The sequence below is a fragment of the Pyrgilauda ruficollis genome, unplaced genomic scaffold (assembly GCF_017590135.1).
Source record: "Pyrgilauda ruficollis isolate IOZ18807 unplaced genomic scaffold, ASM1759013v1 scaffold61, whole genome shotgun sequence".
NCBI classification, from domain to species: domain Eukaryota; kingdom Metazoa; phylum Chordata; class Aves; order Passeriformes; family Passeridae; genus Pyrgilauda; species Pyrgilauda ruficollis.
The window spans coordinates 1,589,923-1,604,401 of NW_024527822.1; the positions used below are offsets into that span (position 1 = coordinate 1,589,923).

Below are 14,479 nucleotides of genomic sequence, written 5' to 3' on the forward strand. Positions count from 1 at the left end.
GCCACCTTCAACTACCTTTTCCTTGCAAGCTGCAGCGGAAAGCAATTAAATGTATGAGAAAACCACCTTCAATTTAAAGCTGCAGGAGAAATCAATTAGTGTGAGAGAGGGTTTAGCCTGTACACAAAGAAATACGGTATGTGAAGTCAGTGGAGGCTGGGCATTACTTTGGCATAATTAATATAAGTTGTAAACCTTAAGATGTGCAACTACCCCATGTTGAAAATCCTAGCTAGCTGTATGGCCCATGTTTATTCCCAAGTCTCCCTCTAAGAATGGAGTTTACACAAAATTACATTTATCTCTCTCAGCTGTGTAATTCACACCTCAAAATTCCCTTTACAGAGGTGAAGGATTTCAGCAGAGCTGAGTGAGCAGGAAGACACAGGGATTTATTTATTTATTTGAGTGAAGCCACTTGCATAGATCTGGCTACAAAGAGTTTACTAGAGAAGGAAAGGATCTTTTTGGTCTCGTTTGGTATTTTTAATTTACAAGACTTGTTTTTAATACTGGAACTAATCTCATACTAAAACTTCTTCCTCAACCCTTTTCCTATCACAGTATAGCAGTCATAGTGCTAAAAGGGGTTCAAAGGTTTGGTGGATTTTTTTGTTTTGGATATTGGGGTTTTTTTAAATAATTTAAATTTACAAAATGGTTTCTGTGTTTTTAGGAGCTGATCTTTGATGATCAATGACATCAAAACGTGGGGAAAAAACCAATAAAACAAACAACAACAAAACAAAAACAAACTATCAAATAGCTCCACTGAAGTTAAAGACAAAAATGTTCCTTACTAAAACAACACCAGAAAATGCTTCATTTGATGGCGTTTTGTAGAGGATACAAAGGTTAATTAGATACTTTCTATTGCATTATATAGCAGGAAACCTCTGTTAATTACTGATTCTCTAACATGACTGATTCGTTAAAAACTGACTATGGAACCACGAATAAAAAAAAAAAATTATCTTTCCTATTCCAGCATAAGCTGTTCCAGGTTCTATGAACTGTACCCTCTGGGTGTTGATTTTTTCTGGAGAGTACCTAATTTACTTCTGCAGTCTAAGCCTATGACCCTTTATCAAAATTAGATATTAACAAAGACACTGAATGGTTAATTTTAGCATACAGCATTACTAAAACCCTAAAATGAATGAGACTTCCACCAACTTCTAAACACCTCAGCATCTGCTCCTGTTTTCTCATGTCCTACATTACAAGAGAAAAGGTTGATATTAATGGCTTGTTTTACCACTATTTTTATTTCAACTTAATACCATAAGTGAGGTGTTTCTATAAATGTTTAAATTTATGAGCTTTTGTGAGTTTTCTCAACCAATTAGTCAAATTTCTGCCTTGAAGGCATCTCCTTGCTAAATCCAGCTTTTTTAGGTTTTTGTTATTTAGTGCACTACTTTATTCCTTTAAAGGTGAAGTTCAATTATTTCTCTTTTGAAGGTCTGAGGACCTTGCTTAAAATGCCAAGTGCAATAAAAACAGTACCCCCCTTGCCTTTTGCAGGGAGACATAGAAGGATAATAAGTTGGTTGTATTTAATGGAATTTTGGAATTAATCATGTGCGTGTGTACATGTGCATGATGATACCAAAATAAGGATTAAATGCTGTCAAATCGTCAAGAACACTTGTTTTTTTAACATTTTTCCATGTTTATTTCTTAACAAGGAACAAAAGAAGGAAAGCTTTTCGGCTGAAACAAAGGACAGGGCAGCAGGAGACAACAAACCTGGATGAAAACTTATACTAACATTGTTTACAAGCACAGAAATAGGTGTTCATAGCCACACAAGTGTAAAGGAGATCAAATTATAGTGGAAAAAAGCTGTATTTCTGCTCTTACTACTTGGTGAATCTACTGTTGCCCCTCTTCTGAATTATATTCACTGTCGTTATGTATTTTTATTTAAATTTTGAATATAACTCTCTATGCTGTCTTTTTTCCTCTGTGCTGGTACTGAATTCACAGGGGATGGCAAAAGTTTTTTGCAGACAACCCAAGTCTGCTGTGAGATCCTGGTGAACTTTGCAAATAGGTGGTTCTTGGCCATTGCAATTTATTCTTCATGTCAGGAGGAATGGCAGGAGATTTCTGCCAACAGTAGAAATGGCTTCAGGTCATCCCCTGTTAAAAGGGTCTGGAGACTTAACAGAGAAGAAAAATAACTTTAAATTTGACAGTGGTACCTGTTTATCATGGCTGGATGCTCATGAGCAGCAGCCTTAGAAGGCTGTAGGGCAGACCCTACACCTTGAGCCCTGTTGTGCAACTCCTGGTAGTAGGAATCACCTTATGGGATCCACCTTGGCTAGTGAAGGTTGTTTCTGCAGGGATTTTAAAAATCTGCTTAGGAGCCAATTGTCTCTGGTAGGCAAGTTCAGCATGCATGCATCTCTCCCAGTCCAAACTTTGAGTAAAAACTGAGATTAATTCAATTAAGTTTAAACATTTCAGCTTTTTTATGTTATGGTTACACACATAAGTAGAGCAATAACTGAATACAAATGTTGCATATTTACTGTGGCATGATCCAAGCAATTACTACTAAAGTATTAAGGAAAATCATTATTTCACTCTTTTAATTTTATTTTGTAATTAGGAGGGAAACGTATTTTGGTGAATACATTTATATTTAAAAGTTATATATTATGCTTATTTTTGTTTTGAGAGGATGATTTCACCCCTGTTATTACAAGCCTGTTAACAACAATTAAAATAGTTATTAAAATGGCATTTATAGCTTTTGTACTTGCTTTTCTTGTTAGTTTTCATCAAATAGTTCACAGTCATATGATGTATGCAGTCTGCTAATAGTCAGGAGCATAGACTGTCAAAAATGGTTTCAAACATCAGGATAAAGTCAGCTTTTTATGTACTGGGATTATTAGTTCATCCTTTTCACACGAGTATTGTGCTGGTTGCTCATTATGCCTCTGAGTGCTCTTACTTTTTGTTCTCAAAAATGATTTGAAAAAGTTTAGAAGGAAAACTTAAAAGCAGAGCAAAAAAAAAAAAAATGCTGGCAACTTTTTGGAGCGCCAGCGTTTTTACTGCTTTCCATTGAAATATTTTCCTGACTTTCTGTTCAGATAACAATTTTTGTCCAAGGTGCTATGGGGAGGGTTGACTGCATCCCTGCAAAGTGCAACACAGTAAATGTCTGTGTATATTCTCCGTATACCATACTATTAAAATCAATCTGTTCAGGTTAGTTTCCATTCTGAGGAGAGCTGAGAAACGCAACCACCAGTTTCTGTCACGTGCCGCGCCGCATCAATTAAAAATAAATTACATTTCATGCAAAGAACCTAACTTAAAAATCTCAGCAAACAACAACAGAACCTTTTCACTAATGATTTTCAGTCATCAGAAGTGGAGAGAGACTCAGACAGCAGACAGCATGGTCCCAGCATGCTTTTTGCCTTTTTTTTTGTTTGCACAGTAGCTGTCAGTTGCAGCCCTGCAGGTAGTAGAACCCAGTGGGAAGAGGGGCGGGACAGAGCGATGCTGCCTGAACTGACAGCAAATTTAAATTACTGAGCTTTCTTTTGCTTTTTTTCTTTCTTTGAGTGCCCTTTCCTTTTTTTTCTCTCTTTTCTTTTTTTTTTTTTTTTTTGGTATTTTTCTACTCTGCGACAAACTGAAAAGATTCGAGCACACACTAATTTAACAACCCTGCTTCGTCGTCTTCTTTTTTTTCCCCCTTCTGCTTCCAGGATAATTAAAAGAGAAACCTGTAAAGGCAACGTTCCTTCAAGCAAGTTGGTGCTGTAACGTGCTGGTAAGATGAATTTAATTTATTTTTTTTTCCTTTCCTCATCTTTTCTTTTCCTTTTTTGGAGCAGAAAAGCTTTTGTATATCTAACGCAGTCATAAGTGTGGTTCCCCTGCTGTGGAGGGTTAGGAGGTAATGAAAAGGTGCAACGGCTTGATATGTGACCTTCTCCTATTACTTAAAATGGGGAATAACAGCTTTCGTGCCTGTCCTCATGATGCTTTTCTCTCTATGAACTGACTATTTGCTCAACAGAAGAGATGCTGTGATTGTCGCACTATGACAATGAGGACTTGATTGTTTTTTGGTTACTGTTCCATGCTCCTATCAGAGCAGATACTTGAGTTGGGGGGGTTGTGTTTGTGATTTTTTTTTCCCTCTCAACATTGCCTAAAGCACTGATATGACAGGGGGGTGGAGATGGGGGTGGAGGAGATGGTCTTGGGTATCATCCTGCCTGTTCAGCTGTTTGCTATGTAGGGAAGTGCAACATTGAAACTTTTTTTTTAAATAAATAAATATTTTTTTCCGCTTTCATCAAGTGGGGTCAGTTTCTCCAGGATTTATTGTTGACAATGCTGGGTAAAGTTCTTGCTGTCCCTTGCATTTTCCCTCTGGAGAAGGGGGGAAGGGGTGTTCCACTCCATACCTTGTCACACCATTGTAGTAGCTAATTGCAAGAAGCTGACAAACTTTGAGATGAAATAAAAGGCATGGCTTTTGTAAAGAATGAGTTTGATGCTGTGGATCAGCTCCTATGAATACCAGCCTGCCAGATACAATCAGATCTGTGCTATACACATTGCAATACACTGATTTCCAAGATCTCCTTTGTAGTGTTTTTCAGGTACTAGCACGTTATCATTTTATTTTTTTAGCAAATGAGATGTGTTTTGTTTTGTGTTCAAGCTTGCAAATCTTAAAAGATGGTGTGTTTTTCTCAGGCTTTCTGAATGTAATTCTGCCAGGTATTGAATGCTACAACATCTACTGAAATCAACAGGAAGGCTGAGCTTGTCCTGTATTTAAGAGAAAATTGCTGAGTACTGGCAGGACTGGATCTTATGATTGCTGAACTATCTCTGTTTTCTCAACTGCAATTAATTTTTGGTGCACTTAAGGCTGGATCCTGTAGATTTTACTGTAGTATTCAGAATAAGCACTATTCTTACACTTAGTTGCTGTTTTGTGGTCATGCTGATGAAAACTTTTTGAACATAGGATGGGGATTTTAGGAGAAACTGAATAGAGTTAGGAAACCAGCATGATTTAGTCCTCTATCTCCTTGAAAGCTCTTTTCCTTAATTTTATTTAAAGAGGTATCCTGAAACTAATAATCGGCACATTGATGCATTAGACTTTCCAGACTCAAAGGTCTGTTTTGCAAAATGCATAATGTGATAGCATGAGAGAAGTTGTGCAAGAAGGGTGGAGAGGAGGAGCAGTGGGATGGAGAACAGAGTCCTTTCCGTGTCGATGGAGAGGGGGAGAGGATGTGCCAGTGCCATATGGAAAATCACACCCTCTCACAGAAACTTTGTTAGGGCAGAGGGTTAAGGGTGCTGCACTTGCAGAAGTTCAGCACTCCCTATTTCAGTCTCAGTTTCAAGCGGTGCAGTACTTTTCTGAAGGTTTACTTTGCTTGTGCAGAAAATGCTGTTGGCTTGTGAAATGAGGGCGTTGGAGATCCCACATCTTGCTTTTGCCCTGAAAACTTGCCTTCCCCCACACCAACATCAAGGTCTGCGAGGCCCAGAAAATTAGGCTTTGTCCCTTGTAATCCTAAACTCCCATCCATTTATAACCAGAGAAGAAAAGGGTTGAATTCAGTGTTCTTGTTATGGAAATAAGTTTTTATTCACTCAGTATCAACTGACAGTTAGAAGCGTATCTGATGTAATATGAATAAACTGTAGGCTGTTGTCAGTAAATTATGCATTTATAGTCTCACATTCTCCTAGAAACAGTGCTTTTGCAATGCTCAAGTGGCCTAATGGGGTGAAACAGCTACCAATACTCTCATCTGAGCTTCCTAATCAGCCAAAGTCATGAGAAGTCCATGGTGGTTAGTTCCCACTGTCCATGGTGGGCATCTCAGCCATGGGTGAGGCTGCAGGGAGGAGAGCCTGAGGTTAGCCAGGGGTCTTCGGTCACACAGGTGATGTCAAAATTACTGTTATGAGGCAATATGAAAACATAGCACAGCTGAGTTTAGATGATGAGTTTTGTGGCAAGAATGGTTTCCTAAATTCTTAAAATACAAAAATGATGATATCTGTACATATACCTTAAAAACCAATTACCCTAACCCAATCTACCAGTCTACATCCCCTTTGAATGTAGCCTTCAAATATATATATATTTTTAATTAATCTTTTCACTTTAAATTGCTGTTGGCTTCTAGCAATGCTGTCCTCTATTCAGTGTCTGGAAATTTCTAGTTGAATGCAACTGCTTTCATTGTAACAAAAAAAGAAACGCAAGCCAGAAAACTTGCTGTAATTTCCTGTCAGTAACAGAGAAATAAGAAAACACTAGGCTAATAAAAATGATAATCTGAGTTTACAACTGTTAACAAGATTCCTGAATAGAAATGGTGCTATTATGAACAAAGAATTTCTATCATCACTAGAGGAATGTAGTATAAAATTATGAGGTTTATTATTAGGGTCCTGTCAACCAATCAGAAATCAACCCATAATCTTACTTGTGAAATACCATAAGTTTTAGCATCTTCCCTCCCCTCCTACTAATAAAATATTAAAGAAATTTTATAATTAGAAACTTTGATAATATAACTGTGAATTTCATTTACAGCAAAAAGCTGGCATAATTCTGTATTTCTTCCACATCTCTAACATTTTCCATATAAAGTCACTGCAAGTCTCTGAGTTGCACACAGCAGGTAAAATTAAGGTAAATCACAGACTTGCCATGGGAAATAATGATGGGATTTCATCAGTTGCTTTCTCCTGGGAGAAGCCAAATTCCCAGATTTTTCTCAGGACTCTGAAAAATAAATAAAGAATGTTGTAGCACCTCCTTCCCTGAAAGAGATTATTCATTAGAGTTGCATTTCTGGTGAGCTCAATTCAAGTGTGACAGAATCTTGGTAAAATTTTTAGATTTTAATCACTGCAGATTCTTTCATTTCATTTTAGGAGTAAAAGACTCTTAGATTTCTCTTCTAACTGCAAATGATTTATGTCATTGTAAGGGGCTTGCTCTGCTTCCATTTGATTTAACATATTAGCCATGGTTTTTTCAGCAAGAACCACCCTTGCAAGAACCCTGTACATAGGCTTAGAGTGACCCCAGGTCTCTGATCCTCCCCCACTACCTGATTGATAATATATTGGGCTGCCCCTTGCCTAAACACACTTCTCCCACAACTCTGGCAGCCAGTCACATGTCCTTCATCTCCTTGTGATGTGCACATGGCTCACTGCAGAGTCCTTGGGGCCCCTAACCCTGTGCAGAGTGTAGAGAACCCTAAAAATAATCTAAAACCTCCTAAGGACTGTCATTACCCCCAAGGCAATAGAGATCACAGTATTTATCAGGTCACTAGATAGGAGTTAAGAATATAAATAAGTATTTTAGCTACTAAGGTAAACAGTAAAATAATGGCAAGAAGGAAACAAAGTGAAAAGAGAACTTGAAGCCCAGAGAGTTCATTTTTAGACCATAATTATCATCACCCAAAGCCTTTCTGGGGTTTCTTTGCATGTCCCATGGTCTGACTACTCAGTTCCTGCCCTGGTGTGCTGTGAGTTCTTGAAGCCATGTCTTTCCTACTCACATGTAGGTTGTCATCTTCCTTGGGGATGACGACAAAGTGGGAGCAACTCAAAAGCTCTGCACATATATTTTTGTTTTTTTATTTTCCTTCTCAGTCTGGAACCTCCAACTGCCTCTGTGTTACCCATAGAGTTGATTGCTCTCTGTCCATGACATTTGGGCACCAGAGATAGGATTCATCTCATCCAAATTTAGATGCCTATAATGTGGATACCTATAGGTGAGTGTGCCACTTCTATGTCTCATTACAGTCAGAGGAAACTGTCAGGTGCTTTTTAGGCATCTGTTTTCCTACAATCCCATGGAAAGACATCATATTCAAAATTCAAACCATTTAATTTGCTCTCCTCGTCAAATTTTCTCAACTTTAGACATCTCCTGTAACTACTTCATGAAAACAGAGGATTTAAAACTCCATAAATTACATATGTTGAAAAACTATTGACTTATCAAGCCTCATATACCTGGTAGTGGACTTCAAACAAGGCTTATCCTAGTGCAGCTGGGACTGGATTGCATAGGCACATCCATACATCACTGACAAAATGTCACTCACATTCACCATGAGTCCTCCAGGGCTGCTGGAGGGAAGCTATCACAAGTGCATTCCAGGCAATGTGTTTAATATCTAATTAATCTTGTTCCTCGTGGTTAATTTTATTAAGTTGAACTGATCTAGTGAAAGGAGGTGCTGTGATTGGTTTATTTGTTCTACTTAGTAGGCCAGTGGCATTTAAAAGTCATGCTGCAATGCTATAAAAATCTCAAACTCAGGAAACTCCATGAGTGTAATGAAGTCTACCTATTTTAGGCGCCAGTATTATAATGAGTTGATATTCCTGATGTAAATTTTCTTATCCAGAGGACTCTTTGTTCATTTGAAAGCTTTCAGACTGATACTTTGTCTTCCTACATTTTTACAGCTAAAGCTGTGTTAAGAGTGCAAAAATTGTGTTCTGCAGAGCAGCCTCCATTTCCCAAAGGTACCTCACACCTTCAGCCCACCTGGCCATCTGTGGAGGGGTTTTTTGTGTCCTCTTGGCCCTGTGCTGGCCCCATGCAATTGTTTTCATGTCCAAGTCCGTGGTATGTGACATGAAGGGCTGTGGGTGATGCTGATGGGTCACAGCCCACCTGAGCAGAGGGTTAAAAGGGTCTGAGGGACGCAGCATCAGATCAGCCTTGCTTGCAAGGTCTAGAGGAAATGATGCACAAGGATCACCAAAACCAGCATCATTCAAGGAAAATCTAGTTAATTTAAGCATTTAAATGTGTCAGCACATAAATGTATATTAATATGTATATCAGAGCATGGTGTTAGTAATATCAAGGTTGTGGGTTCAATCCCTGTATGGGCCACAAATTTGATGATATTTGTGGGTCCCTTCCAACTCAGAATATTCTGTGATTCTGTGATATAAACTCATAGTATGGCTGTTGGACACATAAAACCCCACTGGATAGGTGAGACATTCAGCAATAGGAACATATTCTACCATTAGACAAATGTGGTCTCCCTTTAAGATTCATTCCTCTCTTCACTTAAGTAACCTTCAACATCTTAAAGATTAACTGTAGGCTTGGTTTAAGTCAGAGAAACTGGATTTTGCCATTCATTTAAGCATAAAATGGTTGATTGCCCACTCAGTTGTTGATCCACTTCTCAACATGGTGATATTCAATCAAGGAAGGTTGGGCTTGATGATCATGGAGGTATTTCCAACCTTAATGATCCTATGATCATCACACATGGTTGAGGTAGCTCTATTCTGAACTTGAGCTCTGAAATATTTGCAGAAATAGTCTTTATTCAGACAATGGGAGTGGCCAGATTTTGAAGCCAGCAGAAAATGTGTGCACTCGAACTGCTCACATAATAAGAGAGCGCTGAACGCAGGATTGGGTCTCTGACACATTTCTGTTTCCAATGATTAATATATAAACTCTGTACCAGCTACTAACACAGTGAGCAGTCCAGAAGGCCCGTGGATAGCATTTTGGATAACAAGAGATAGAATTATCAATTAATAGTGGCTCTTAATCAATCTGTTGCAGTTGATGGTTTCCATAGGCGCTCCGTTAACAAGCAGCTCGCGGCTCTACCAACACCTTTCTTTCCTTGCACTCTAAGTCCCTGATTTATGAAGGACATGTGCATACTAAATGAAGCTTTTGCACTCAAGAGCAAAGGCTGCCTATCCAGTGTCACAAAGTAAGAGACCACATTCACAGGACATTAAAGGCTGGGTACTCTTGCTGAACAGGTTTACACATTTAAGCCTTGATCCTGCAAGGACTTATACACATGCTTAACCTTACACACTGCGAATGAAATCCTGGGCCTCTCAAAATCAATGACAAAAGTCCACTGACTTCAAAGGGCCACTCTGTGAATAGCCTTTTTGGTTTCAGTGCAGCCACACAGCGTGCAGAAGTGAGTGAGCTGATCTCCCAGCCCTGCGTGCTTGTGTGAAGTCTTAAGAGATTGAGTGAGCTGCTAAGTGTATCTTTCAGAGTACTTCTGTCTCACAACAAACTATAGGCATTCAAAGATGTTTTCTTGTTTGATCTGTGCTCTTTACGAGTTTTGCCCAAACCCTGTGGTAAAACCTGCTGAAGGAGTCTGTGAGCAATCCATAATGCAATTCCCTCCCTGGCTAGTATTGCATTCTGAGCAGTTTGTTTTCTTTACTTTCCAAGAGATCCAATCCCTGGAGTGAGGTGATTATGCTGGAATCACATCTTTCTTTTTTAAAGAAAAAAAAAATCTATAGCTCACATGATTTTATAGGAAATCTGGGAAATATCTGCTGAAATGACTTACAGGTCAAAAAAAAAAAAAGTGTATGAATTTTTACAGGATTCCACTGCTGGTTTTCATCTGCTTTCTGCTGGTAATTGAGATACCTTCTTGCAAAATCTAACATCTGTCTCAGGATCTGTTGGAGATCAGAAACTAATTTCTGGGTCTGGGTGTATAAAACTCTTCTCTGGCTGTGGTATCCCTCAGAGTCACTCTGGAGCCCTGAGGAGTCGGGTGAAATGTTCAGGAGAAGGGAAAGTGGTACAGCCCCATTTTTCAGCACAGATCCCTTTCCAAAGCGGGTTAAGTCAATGATCCAGTGATGCTGCACAGACCCTCTGCTTCTGGGAGTGGTGAATTATTCTCCCAGCCCTCACAGTGGCTGAGGTACTGAAGCTGGGGAGGTCTTGGGCTATCCTGAGTAGCACCAAGATGTCTCAGCTCCAATAACAGAGCTCATGCTGGAAAATGCAGAATCTGAGTGAAACAGCTGTGCTGGTGTGCAGAAGCACCAACGCACCCTGCACGTGCTCAGGAGGTTTTGGCTACCATCCCCCTAAGCCTGCAGAAACATTTTTGAGGACAACATGTGTACTGTAACAAGGTGCAAGGGTTTGGAAAAGATATTTATAAAGTTTTGCATCCCAGTTATGCTTTAGGATAAGCCTGTGTTAACATTTGTGTAAGCCAAATTACCTCTTCTCACCTAAACTGGTGGCAGTCATTTGAGAAGGAGAGTAGGCTGGGTGAGCTCAGTGAAGCTACTTTTTTCTCTTTCAGCATTTTCCTCTGACACGTTTCATTGCTCTAGAAGCAAAAAAAAAAAAAAAAATCCCCAGTCTTCACTCTTTTTTTTTGGCTTTTACTGTAAAGGTATTTTAATTTTATCTTCATCGTGCTCCTGTACTAACGGGCTTTACACATTCCCAGCAAAGTCCTGTGTGAAATTCTTAACCACAGAGATTACAGAAATTTACTGCTTCACTGGCGTGGTCAAGTTGCCACAAAATTGCATTTGTTAATGTAGCTGTGAAAACACATGGCACCTGCCATCTCTGAGCATAAGGATTTTAAATATGGCTTGGAAGAATTTAAGGATGCCTATAAAATGGGGCTTGGCCGTGTCAGTTTAGCTTTAGGAAGGTGACTGTGCTATAAAATACTCCCCCATAATTGGACACAAGTGACAGCTTTACTTAACTAGTGTTCACAAATGAACGAGCAATGAAAATGTTCTGCCTTTCTCACCCCAGAAGAATGACCACAGCAGATGTTAATACCATTGAGAATGGCTTTATTGTAGCTACAGGTGAGACGAATGCAGGATTTATGAGTCTGGGGATTGAGGGGAGGGGAGGGTGAAAGTCCAATGTTGTTCCACAGAAATGCAATGCCCATTCCCAAACACATTGCATAGCACACGCAGTGCACTAAAGCAGAGGCTATTCTGTGTGCATGAATTCATGAGCATGCCTGATTTTTTCATTTATTTTTAAGTACCCAATACCCAGAATCACAAACTGAACATGATTCTGCTGTTTCTTTCCTTATGTTTTACCCTGTACCCATTTCAGCTGATGGCAAATCTCTAACTTAATTGATAATACGATGTAATCAATGGCTCAAAGTCTGGGAACTCAGTGACCCGTGGAAGTGTAAACAAGAGACAACGTTGTTTCTCTGATGAAAGTCCTGAGACCAGGCTTGGCCCAGCATCTGCTGGATCCTTTCTGTTCATTTTAATGAGCTTACAAATGGTCCCTAACATAATGTGCATTCAATAGAAATCAGCATTGGTTTTTCAGGCACTGATCCAGTAAAGCCCTTAATTATGTGCTTAAGATTATGGTATGGGAATAGTCCCACAGAAGCCACTGCAACCACAGAAATGTTTTAATCTCAGCAAGTAAGAAAATGTTTTGTTGCTGGAGTATCATCACATTTTTTTCCAGTCAGTGGCCTCTGCCCAGAAAACTAACAAATACAGTTTCTAGAAATCCAGCAACATGAGATGCCATAAGTACAGTGATATTCAGATTTTTTTTTAGCTGTTTTATATTCCTTTATGCCCAGATATAACAAAGCACTTAACTGCAGTTGTGACATGAATAGGAGTACTTGCATGTTGAAACTCAAAGCTCCCTCCCCTTTCAGATTCAGGGTACGCTCACACGTGGTGCTGCTGTCTGTTGTCAGTCCCAATTCTAGATAGGATGATATTTTTGAGTTTATAAAAGGTAAAGCTGCAGTATAAGTAGGAAAATATTCTCCCCTGTATTTAAAGTAAGTTCTGGTGGTTTATCCCAAACTTTTTAACCAGGTGCTTTTTTAGAAGAGCTGCTTAAATGTGGTTTGAGCTTTTGTGCCATGTGGAGCACATATTAACTGCTCCACTTCAGCTCATCCCGCCTCACTAGAGAGGACTGCATAATTTCTGCATCCTCTTGTTTTCATGAATCCAGGTATTCACCAGGATTTTTTCAGGTAATGGTGCTTACAGCAAACACAACCTGTGGTGTTTCCAAAAGTTTCCTGCTGTCAGAAGCATGAGGGCCAAATTGAAAATATTGGTTTGGGAGAATGTAATCTTTTCAGCACAGGCTCTGGTCAGCTTGGCTGTGTGCAGTGCCAGTGCCCAATAGTAATGATGTCCAGGCACAGAGCCAAATGCTAAAACTGCCCCCAGAGTGAATATACTCACACTCTGTGAGAGAAGCAGTAAAGTATTCTTGTTTTCTGGCCAGCAACACCACTTCCCAGGAGGATAACTTTTGCCAGGAGTATGAATAAGCTGCACTGAGGCTATGCCTTATGGCAACTGCTGCATCAGAGACTGCTAAGTAACTCATAAATAAGCAGTCCCTGCTGCACCCCAATTCCAGTATCCAGCTTCAGAAGGTACTTATGTAGGTCCAAGTACAAAGGCTTGCACAGTGGCCTCAGTGGGCTCTGAGAAGTGCCAAAGCAGAGGTGGCTACTTTCCATCTCCTGCTCCTTCGGCTGGCCATAATTTTTCTGGCAAGCACAAATATGCAGAGCCTAGAAGGATTTGGCTTCTATTCTTCAGCTCACATTCATCATGTGGGTTGCTCCAGTGAAGTTATGAAGCCAGGAGCTCCTGTTATGGTAGGATAAAGACTGCACCACAGCTGAAATCTTTGTTAGCAAATTAATTATGAATAAACATTGGAAAAATAGGCACACTTTAATAAACCCAACAACTATCTTTTTTTTTGGGCACACAAACATATTTATACCCACAATAGAACTACGTTAAAATGTAGGGGTTTTTACATTAGTGCTCATTTTCAGTTTTCTTGAGAACAACTTCAGTTCCCCTCACATAAGCATGCCAAAACTTCTGCTGATATAAATCAGAGTGATCCATTGAAGTCTGGTGAGCATCTGCCCCAGAATGGGCAAATAATAGCCTCTAGAGCCTCACTAATCATTGAGGATGATAGAAGTTACTGATTCAACACATACAACTTTTTAACACCACACAGACAAAATCATTTCAGGCAGGAATTCCTACACCAGGGATAACCATATTCCCTAAGGAGGTAGTAGAGGTTAACTTCATTCTTGCAGCAAAGCACCCTGTTTTGGTTTAAAAGGTTTAAAACCTGCTTCCAAGGATGCAGCAGTTCAAAGTTTTGTGCAGACAGGTAGTAACAGATATAATGAAGAATATGAGCATTTAGACATCTCTAATGTTCTATACTGTGCCTCTGTATGAGACATTCCCCAGTTCTAACTGCTGACATACAATCATCCAGCTGCTGCTTCTGTGTAGCAGAATCAAGAACTCTGACTTCAAATAAGCCAAAAAAGTGATGCTCTGGAAGGCAATACTAATACTCCTTTTCTTCAGCTACATTTTTCCTGTCTTTCAGGACTTTTCCTAATTTACTGCACAGATACCTTATTTTGGAAAAAGATAGAAATATCATCAGCTGGTGTGTTTATCTAAGAAAAATCTGTAGAATTTAGACTAGGATAATCAACCCCTTCTGTATACGAAGACAATCTGAGCACCATTAACCAGAAAAACATTGTCATAGTTTAAATTTCTT

The 14,479-nt window shown here is 39.4% G+C and overlaps 1 long non-coding RNA gene across 1 annotated transcript in view; it reads left to right on the forward strand.

Annotated features, from left to right (window-relative positions):
• Positions 1–3,502: 3,502 nt before the first annotated feature.
• The window catches only part of LOC121362358, a 151,849-nt gene continuing 140,872 nt past the window's right edge, over positions 3,503–14,479 (forward strand). The window contains exon 1 of the long non-coding RNA XR_005956499.1: positions 3,503–3,805. This is a non-coding gene — a long non-coding RNA (uncharacterized LOC121362358). The remainder of the gene's footprint in view (positions 3,806–14,479) is intronic.